This window comes from Meleagris gallopavo, chromosome 24, assembly GCF_905368555.1.
Source record: "Meleagris gallopavo chromosome 24, MGAL_WU_HG_1.1, whole genome shotgun sequence".
Taxonomy (NCBI): domain Eukaryota; kingdom Metazoa; phylum Chordata; class Aves; order Galliformes; family Phasianidae; genus Meleagris; species Meleagris gallopavo.
The window spans coordinates 4,321,849-4,332,588 of NC_139427.1; the positions used below are offsets into that span (position 1 = coordinate 4,321,849).

The 10,740-nt window shown below is 38.0% G+C and overlaps 1 long non-coding RNA gene across 2 annotated transcripts in view; it reads right to left on the reverse strand.

Annotated features, from left to right (window-relative positions):
* The window catches only part of LOC104914248 (uncharacterized), a 156,711-nt gene extending 146,780 nt beyond the window's left edge, over positions 1–9,931 (reverse strand). The window contains exon 1 of one of the 2 annotated variants that reach the window (XR_014887986.1): positions 9,708–9,931. This is a non-coding gene — a long non-coding RNA (uncharacterized LOC104914248). The remainder of the gene's footprint in view (positions 1–9,707) is intronic. The other variant, XR_014887985.1, reaches the window with a different exon arrangement.
* Between the last annotated feature and the right edge of the window lie 809 nt (positions 9,932–10,740).

Below are 10,740 nucleotides of genomic sequence, written 5' to 3' on the forward strand. Positions count from 1 at the left end.
ATCACTGCTCACTATTCTGTAAGAACAGTGACAAGCTTGCATGTTACAGATTCTGTCAGTTCTTTGCTATTATGGTAAAGAGTTTCTGGGGGCCATTTCCTACTAGCAGTTCATGTTGCTATTGCTAAAACGTCTGCAGCTCACAGAAATACAAAGCAGCAAAGTTTTCCAATCTGCCTTACAAAACCTCCTTGCCAGGAGACTCAAAGATTATGATTCTCTATGTCAATCTTACACAAGATGTATTCACAGATAAGCACAAAGACAAAGTCAGTGCTGTATCAAACATCAGTGTTCTGAGGCTAAACATGAGCTCTGTGTCCTACCCTCAGGCTGGGCAATGTCATGCAGTACACCTTTCTGACAGCAGAATGATAAAAATATTATTTCCCTATTAGCAGAATTCCTCCTTAAAGTTTCAGTAATAAGACATCAACCTTAACAATTTCCTGACCAAAAGATTATGTCCCTGACCCTCAAAATAGTCAACGTGCACTAGGTACGTAAATGCATTTATGGATTTAGCTCATAATCTTTTATTCAGTTCATTGGTTTGGCTATGTTAAAAACGAGTTTTACCAAAGTGCAATAACCTGCAACAGGGCTTTTTAAACCACAGAGAGTTGTAATGAACCATTTGGTTGTCAAAGCTCCAGTGGTGCAGTGTCCCTGTGATACACGGGGACACTTATGCGTCCTAAGGCAAGATGCACAGGAGGCAATGTGTTGCTGAAGATCACTACTCCCCCTTAATCCTCACCACTTCTTTCCAGACTTGAGGGAGAGATCAGTTTAAAAGGTCATTGTGCTTTTCCTTGCCAGGCTGAACAGAGACCCAACATTTTGGATCTTTATTCCTTCATTCTGATGCTCCTCCTGTGCTTGCAAACTTATGACCTAATGAACTATTCTGTATTTCTTCTGAACTGTTATGTCCCATCCCATTCCCCTTCTAACCAATGAGATAAGGACATTTCATTATCAGGCAAAATAATCTCCATTTGCAGAATTAATCAAGTTCTTTGCAACCTCCAGAAGAAAGCAGTTCTATTAAACATGTATTATTAACAATAACAAATGCTTCAGCCCTCTGGGTACTACTCAACATCTACAGTAAACGTATTATCATAAAATACACATTCTTAAATTCTAAGGAAATAAAGCTTGGAATCATTTTGGCTAAGATGGTTCAGGCAAGGATATCTATCAGAAAATCCATTATGATGAAGAGAAGCTCTTATAGCACAGAAGGGCTTTGACAAAAAGCAGTCAAAGTGTTTTTATCAAGAATAATCTATGTGCACTGTAAATCCCAGTTTGCAAATACACCACAAGACTCAAAAGTCTTTTCCATTATATTTGCATTTTGCTCAAATGGTTAGCCAAATGCTGGGTTTATTTTTCCCTCTTCATTCAAAGAGTATTTCACAGACAACTCAATGCCTTTAATCCCCAGGTAACGCCAACATGGCATTTTTGTCCCTCTTCAATCATCCAGGGCAAAGCTAAGTAATCAAGATGACCCACCTACTTCATCCTATTATTCTTTGCCTTCAAAGATGCCTTTCTGAGGCTTGTTCTAGATGCGGGCACTCAGCCTATTGTATGGCCTTACAAAGATGGAGAAAAAAGAAAGCAGGATGGCTTTCAGTGGTGGCGAGATGCCTTTTCTCCTCTCCTCCACAATTTTGTAGCAATTTAAGAGCTAGGAGACATAAAATATCTTCCAAGATGGCTCCTACACTAGCCTGTAGCTGGCCCTTGTAACCAGGTAGAAATTAGAGAGAAAAGTATAACAGCACACATTGCAGAGGAGTTGCTTCTCACCAGCTATTGAACCTTTTGGCTCCCTCCGAAGCATTAAGCCTAACCTGCCTCTTCCCTTTAATGAGGCCCCTGCAAAAGGGATCTGTAAGGAAAGCCACTAAAAACAGCAACTAGTTCTTTTGTACAACAACTTATACCCACCATGGAAACCTTGAAAAAAGGGATTGGAAAAGAGAAATAGAAGAAGGAAAAACACAGCATTTCCTGTACCTGAAGAAATCCTGACTGTCCCAAGACATTTGAAGAGCAAAGTAAGACAAAAGCACAAACCTGAATCATTCCAACTATTTCTCATCTGTCCGCCTTTTTTTTTTTTCCCTGAGTGTAAAAGGGATCAGGAAATGGAGTAATTTATTACATATTTTATTGTGCAACATAACACTCCCCAGTCAAGGTTCTTTTAAACTCTTTTTCCAATATAAAGCATTGCACTAAAAATGCAGTTTAGTTTATATACTAGCAATGCAGGTTCTTGTTTGTTAAAACTGATCAAGTGTTGTGATCCCAATTACTCAAGGGCTAATTGCATGAGCAGGTAGCTTGCAAAGTGGCAGTAAACTACCTTCACATTCATGGCTGAGAGCATGCAATTCAGCCCAAGAGAGGAGCCCTGCTTGGGCAAATCTGCTGCAACGGCCTCCTGATTGGGAGGCTTGGTAGTTGATTCATTTTATAGCTTATTTTACTCCTTTCCTCTCCTCAAAAAAAAAAAAAGAAAAAGAAAAAAAAAAGAAAAAAAATACAAAGGAAAAGCATAAAAAGAAGGGCAAACTAAATCCATTGGCCTTGTGTTTTCTGCAGTGTAGAAAATTAAACAGTGCCAAAAAAAACACAAGAGGCCACAGGCTGAGAAAGAATCCCTGGACAGCCGCTGCACAGCTTATGACAACTGTTTCATGCACTGCTTGGCCACTCTGCATCTGTGGAAGCAGATGGAGAAATTTAGAGATGGAAGAAAAAAAGCTTCTTGCAAAGCTTTTTTTTTTTTCATCTCTTAGAAGGAAAAAAAATCAGCATTCATAAAAGAATGAATTTGGAAGTGGAAATGAATTGAGTGAAATAGAAAACATTTGTGGACTTTTGAATCCTCCTCCTATGTAAGAACTTTAACAAGGGTTCTGAAGATAGGTGTGTTTTTACCTTTCCTTCTGAACAGTGGTATTGTCGTCATTTGCACAAAATGTAGCTTTGAGGAGGCCTTAGATCTCTTCATTACTATCTGTGTTATGCACAGGTGATGTGTGGAAGTATGAAATCAGAAACCACGTAGATGCTTTTCTCCTCTGGACAATGTATTATTCATTAGAGATGGATGGATCATCTACAGCCCTCAGCACAGATCCTGGACCCACTGGCACCAGCCGTGTCATCAAGATCCTTCCAAGATCTTCACTTCTTGCTTCAACAGATTCAAGATGCATCTTGCTACTGCAAATGAATCTGTCAAAAGTCCATTAAATTCATCATGTATGGGAGCAGGCAGTGCTGCTTTAAGCTAGAGGCAGAGCTAAACACACACACGGTTTGGGAAGAACCAACAGCTGAGTCAAGGGACCTTTTGTGCTGAGCATCTATCTGGGAATGCATCCTGCTTAATGAATCTCAATGTGTTTTCACATATGGCTGTGCGTTTTTGAAGGGTTTGTACTTTTCATTTTTCTTGTTTTAGCTGTCTTTCACAGTTCTGCTGCCTCCTAGAAAACCCCGGAGTGTGTATTTCATTAATAAGAACCAACTTTCAAAAGAAAATATTCATCTTAATTTGTGAAGGGAACACAACTTGAACCTCTCCTGAGACAAAATGTTGCTTATAGAAAAGGGAGGAGAAAGAAAAAAGGTGCAGAGTGGAGCTTCAAAGGTCTAGTTTCCATATGATAGAGCCTGAAATAAAAATGTATAAAAACCTGTCTGTTTTATGGCTCAACTTCAGCTTAAGGCTGAAAGGAGTGCACAGCCTGTGATGAAAACTCTCCTTCAGCCCAGCCTACTACTTCTCAGCACAGACCTTCAGAACAGATTCCTAAATTCTGGCTTATACATCCTTTCCCCATTTATTACCTGGATTTTCAATATTCCAAGAGACACTTTAATCATCACACCGTGCTTTAATTGTTATTAGCATTTAGATTATATGGTAATCTCACAGCCAAAAGTCAATATTAAATTACTATCCTTGCCCGCTGAAGAGTAATATATATGGAACAGAGTTGAAATGTGTTTTAAAGTTTCAGTTCAATTTTATGTCCTAATTACCCCAGAATGTTATGAGAAGACTGTAACATCGTATCATATATTCTTGTCATCCCATAGGCAGCTTTATAGTCACATAACAAAAGTATATTGAACTCATTACCTGGGAGCATAATTGAAATGATACAGAGAAACTGCTAGCTGTTAATAAGGCCATGTTGTTTTTGGTATTGCACCTATCTGCTGTCCCTGGCTTTCCAGGATAAAGTTGGATTGACAAAGACAAGTGCCTGGTAGAAATGGAAGCATTCCTAACTCTCCATCTGCTAATAAGATAAAGAGCCAGATTCTTAGCTCAACAGTTTCAACCGACTTGGAACATGGCGACACCAAATTGCACCAGTTGACAATTTGACTCAAAGCATGGATTTTATTTATTTTTCACTGGGGGATCTCATACAACTGCTGTCAAACCCAACCAAGCACAAGTTCACCACCTGCTCAGCTGATGAGGTTCAGCTGGTTCTTTAGGGAGGCAGTTCTTCCCATTACACTGTGAGCGTTTCTGCACAAAGAGGTATGGGAAATTCTCATTGGGAAGTATGAGGAACTTAGTGCTTTTAAAGTTTGCTCTGAGGATCACTAATACAGCTTTTTGCAGAGGTGCTTATGAGTTTCTGCAACATAAGCCATAAAGGCAGCAAGACATACAGAAACAGAATGTCCCACTGAATTTCTGAAAATATATCAGTTTTCTACTCGTGGCATGACTAAATGCTAAGAAGAGCAGACTTGTTGCTGTGTCCTAAATAGTTAATCTCCTATGCATCTTCACATAAACATCTCTAGATATGCTTTAAGAATGCATCCTGAAGAGTTTTTCCCATCAACAACACATGGAAATTTCCTCTCTCACCTCAATCATTTTGACAGAATTTAGACACATCCTCAGCTTTACTTGACATGCCCTGTGACAAAAATATTGCTCAGGAGATTAAGCGGAACTTTTTGTCCAGTCTAATTTTAAGTAAATCCAGTGACAGGAATTTTATCACTTTCTTCAGGTCATTCAGATAAATGGTTAATATGCACTAAGCGTTATAGTACAGTTTCAACAGAGGAAAGAAAAAATCACCAAGCTGCTTTTAACACTAAATCCTCTTATGTCTATCTTGCTAGTCCACTATCCTTGCTAGTCTGCTGCAGTATATGACCACATTACTGTGTCATGCCACAGCTTTATATTTCCTTTGTGTGTTTGTTCTGCATATATGTATACTCTATAGCTATATATTCTATAGAATGAACATAAATGTATATATTCCATAGAATGAGCACACATTATAGAAGGGTTCTTAAAAATACTGCTATGTTCATTCATTCATTACTACATGGATTTTATTGGAATTGCTTTTTCTCTGTTATTAAGAGCCTTTAATTTGAAGAAATCTCCATTTCCATATCCTAGCCTAACGAAGAAAAAGGCCCTTTCAGAGCAGCTTTTAGGCATATCATTTAAAACCAAGCATCTGTTTATGTTTCTTTGAAACCTGCTTAAACGTAAGCATGTTATTTCTGGTTATACCCTTTGATTATCTCAAATATGATTTAGCACTGATCAACAATAACTAAATTTTGCCTTTGGAGTTTGTCTCTTGCTGACATCATCACACCATGCTGCAAAACTACTATTCACGAAGCACATTTCCATTACTGTCCAAAATCTGAGTGTCCTTGAAAGGTTTCGTGTAAAGAATTATCCCTTGGTATTAGTTATTAGTACCACAATTGAAAACCTGCATGAGACTGCTATCTTTACAACTCCCTGCCTGGAGGGCTTCTGACAGCTGATAGCAGTAAATTGAGGCAAAAATATCCACAGGCACAGACCTCTGGCAGAATTAGGACCATTTATACAGCACAAACTTTGGCTGCATACTACTCCTCTGCAAACTTATACATCTCTCATGGTATTCTACCCATATGTGCAAAAGTCTTCTTTTCCATATTATCTCAGACTCAGCACATTTTTAATTGCTTTAAAGACATTCACTTGAACAGTTACTCTGCATCAGTCTGAGCAATCTATGATAGGACAGGGAAGCTGTTCTGTCATTCTAATAGCAGCCTCTTTGCATACCTAGAGCAAAGGCAATTCAGTTTTAAATGCTTCATGATCCCAAATATGAGTTAAATATACAGCCAGCGTAATTCTGAATCCAAGGGTAATTTATTACTCTATATTATCATGTAACATTTAGCATTTAATCAAAAAAATCTAGTATAATTGCTATTGCTATAAACTCAAATGATTGTTGACAGCTTTATAGTCATCTCCTGGAGGAAGAGGATATAGTCCATTATTAGCATATGATAATCCTACAGAAGGAAGGGAGTTCTTACACATCTTGCTAATAGGGGGCGGAAAGCACATTAAGACAAAGTTTAGGCAAAACCTGATGAGAGCAAGGCAATTTTGGTTTTGCAGAATTGACCTAGTAAACAAATTCTGAGGGCTGCCATGAATTTGTCATTGTTTTCAGACTCTGAAGAAAGTGTCTGTTAAAAATATACCCAGCCTATCTGTAACAAGCAGCAGTTACAGACTTGGTATGCAAATACTGGATGAGATTTTGTGGATGGTGTATATTAGAAGCTCTTTAGCAGGTGACCATAACTGCATTTTCCTGCCCTAAAACCTACTAATTCTCCTTGGTTTTTCAGTTACCCATCGCTTGGCTGTCAAATGCTGTGCACACACTAGAGATTGAGTGTACTGACTTTGTATATTGCCATGATTGATTATTCAGACCTATTAAGATATTTTGAATATTCTAACAAGAAGCCATTGATGTTAAACTCTTTGCTTGGTAGTCACAGAAGCTAAGAAATTCCTAATTGGAGGGCCAAGGCATCTCACCACACCACAGTGTGGTACTGTGTGGTACATTCTCATTACCTAAAACAGCAAACAGTAATCACTGAACTTCTCAAAAGTATCTTTCAACGTCATTTAAAGTTTTGAATATCTCTGGGTATGTGTTGCTTAGAAACAATACCATAGTCTAGCAGTAATATCCATGTTATCCTTTTATTTATGGAGGGGTTATGCTCTCATTCTTAATGTCTTCATATTGCAATAATTTCATCATTTTTTACACAACATCCTTTTCCATGAAGGAATACTGGCAACTGAAGGTTTCTGGATAACAATAATACTGTGAAGACGGTACTCAGCCAAAAGTAATTTTGAAAACGAGCTAAAATGTCTGTACTATTCTCATAGTCTTTGCAGAAGCAAGGTGGGACAGTATAGCAGGTGGGAACAGACAAGCTGAACACAGCTTGAAAGAAGAATGCATAAATTGGAAAGTGTCCCTAAAGCTGATTGAGCCTTTGCAAATAAGACGATATAAAATAATTTATTCTGGGAGCAGCTCATGAACGAGCAGACGTCAGAAAATAGTTTTACAAGAAACCAGTCTAGATTATGGCACATTGGATCAAGATAAGATCCTGGCTCTGCCAGGAAACTGAACACAAATCATTGTTTCACTCAAATCTCCAGTTAAAATTGATTTTCAAATCGGTTGTAGTTTCCAATCAAATCCATATGGGTAATATCCAGCTGTTCTGTAGCACAAGCTGATCAAAGTATGCTGCTTTTCTCAGCTATCTGCTATCAGCAGGTAGGCCACCACAACACGACATTCTACCAACAAAAGTGTTATGTGTTGAGAGACAACGGAGGAAGAAATGTGAAAGGTAAAATAAGCAAAAATATGCTTTCCTAAAGCAGTTCAGCTCATAGATCTTGCAAAATGTACTAAAGAATGACAAAGGCAAGAAAACAAAGCAAAAAACAAACAAAAAAAATCACTAATAAAATATCCAAATGATTTCCTGAAAAAAAAAGGAAAAAAAAAAAGCTACATCAGATGAAATTAAAGCTATAATAAAGATACATCCTAGTTAAAAGAAAAGATGATTAAGCCCTTATCTCACTAAGAGCAAGCTACCTATCTGGAAATTTGTAAGTGCATAACAATTTTGTACAGCATCCTCTTAAAAATGAATCTTGACAAGAACCACATTCTTAACTCAGGGTAGGGCTAAGCATACAGTTAAGATCATATGTACACAATAAATTAAAGGAGTTTTAAAGTTCCTACCACAATCCTAAGGAGCTGATTGTTAAAAATAGTCCAAAATTCAGAGGCAAAATGGTAAAAAAATAGGAGATGATGTAAAAAATAAAAACATTAGAACGAAGTTGCTTCAGATTTTACAGTATTGCTGCTGAATCGCTGGTCCCTGACAAATATTTAAAGAGATTTATCCTGGTGAGAACCCATAGACAGAGAGAATCACTTGTGAAGAACGCTCACTGTACAATGAATAAGACAAGAACTGTATAGCATCTTACATTTAAGTTGTTAGAGCTTACTATTGCTCTTTTCATGGCAAGTTCCTCATGAACTTTCACTTCACTTACAGTTATTTGTCACCCAAATGATAGTTTTGTTACTTCCATGCTGAAGGCACTGAGTCAGAGAAAAGAAAAGCACTCACAGCTGACTCACTAATACCAATCTCTTCCAGATTTCTCTTACAAGTATTGACCCAACCCAACTTGGCTTAGCTTTGAGAACTGACAAGGCCAGACACTAATAAAAAACCATTGTAAGTAATGAAGGCTCCCCATATTTTATTATTTTGTGAGGAAACAGAAATCTGAAGGCTTTCAAAATCAAGATTTCCATGTTAACTCTCCAGTAAAAGGCACAGTGTCCAGGATTTAGCTTAATATTTTGTGGATAACATGAAGGGAAAAGGAAAAAAATCTCAAGAGGAGAAAGCAAAGCTTGAAAGCCGTAATTACCTTTTTCCTTCAGAATTTACACGTCTCATGAATACACAGCTAATTTTCAAATTAATCCTTTACTGATGAAAAGGAGTCTTTCAAAAATTATAAAAACACTGAACAAGGTTTTTATTAGCTTTTAATTGAGTGCATTTACTAGAACCTGAACCATGCTTCTAGACTTAAAGTGTTTAAAGTTGAAAATGAGCTTTTTGGCAAACGTAAAATTTCAATTATATTTGAGAAGTGGTTGAGAAATGAGAAACAAGACAGCTTACATCATTCAACGTGAAGGCAGCTCTGCAGGCTTTCACAAACCACCTATCACCTCTTCAGAAGCAGTTCTGCACGTGACAATGGACACTTCTAAAGTTTCTAACAGAAAGTACTCGTGTCTTGACTGATAGGCAGAAAACTGCCAGGATGGTATAGATTATAATTATCAATGCTGCCAGTTTCACAATCTGAAGGTTTCCAAGTGTTTTGCAAACACAAGTGGATTCAGTTTCATAATTCTTCTTGGTATGTAATTAAATCCCAGCACCTTTGTACAGACAGAGAAGCTGAGGAATACTAATTTTGCTAAAGGTTAGCTTGCCTGCCTGGAAACAAAATCTCTGGGATTTGCCTCTCTCACTCGTATCAGCAGGAGCTGCCAATACCAGCTCCAGAACTCACTATGATTCAAGCTTTATTCCATTAAGTATCCATTCAGAGAGGAGATTTCAAGAGCAGACACCTTTAGAGAACAGCCTCCTCCTTCAGCAGTATGGAAAAAAAACACAAACACACACACACACACAAAAAAACCACGCAAAGAAAATACCTTTATACTTCCACTTCACTCCTAGCAGCAATCATCCCTGGGAGATTTTCCATCGCTGCTCCAAAATTGAGCTTGTTATCACTTCCAACCAACAGTTCAGTGACATTGTACTGCCCACGTGACACTATTATTGCACCATCCCATACGCTTGGATCAAGTCCATCACTTCTTGGGGTTGTTTTGCTCAGAGGATTCCGGACATCTGAAAAAAGGGGATTTCCTTTGGATGCCACATGGAGCAAGGAAAAGCCCAAAGTGGATGAGAGCTGTAATTATGTACAAACCGAGTGAAGGCACAGAGGAGGAATTAGATAGCTCTCTTTAGGGTAGATGAAGATATTAGAGGTCTGGGTGTGGGGAGGAAAATTCTATATTTCTAATGGAGATATGGGCAAGCTGATAGAAGAAAGAGTCTTTATTCCAACTTCCCCAAGGTTTTGGGTGGTTCTTACTGTGTCTATCTGCTCTGTTGTCCATAAATCCCTAATTATAACTGACTAAAGCATGTAGAATGGTGACACAAGCACCACATACAACTTGTACCCACAGTATACAAGGCAAGCAAGATTTTGTGCCAGGAATAACCTCGTTCTGCCCTTTGCAATTGGGAAGAATCTTCTCCAATATAGTTGAACACATCTGTTGCAAGTGCAAGTATTAAGAAAGCACATAAAAACAACATTAATAGTTTGGCTGGAAGGCAAGAAAATCTAAAGTTAAGTCTGTAACTCCATCCTGTGGTACAGAGGTATTACAACACATTTTTTAAATCCAGGGAGACAAATATTTTTCAATTTTATACACTAATACCTAGGCAAATCAAAGTGCCTTTCAGATTTCCTTTTGGATATCCTTCTTCTCACGTATGACCTAGACAAGGTGAGCTTTGCCAAATTGTGTTTGCTCAGAGAATTTTACTGCACTTTCACTGAGGACATTGATGGAGATTTTGTCTAAAGTGGTACAACTGTCCAGCATTCAGCTAGACAATGTTCTTATGGAAGACCCCTAGTCTGATTGTGTAACCCTGGAT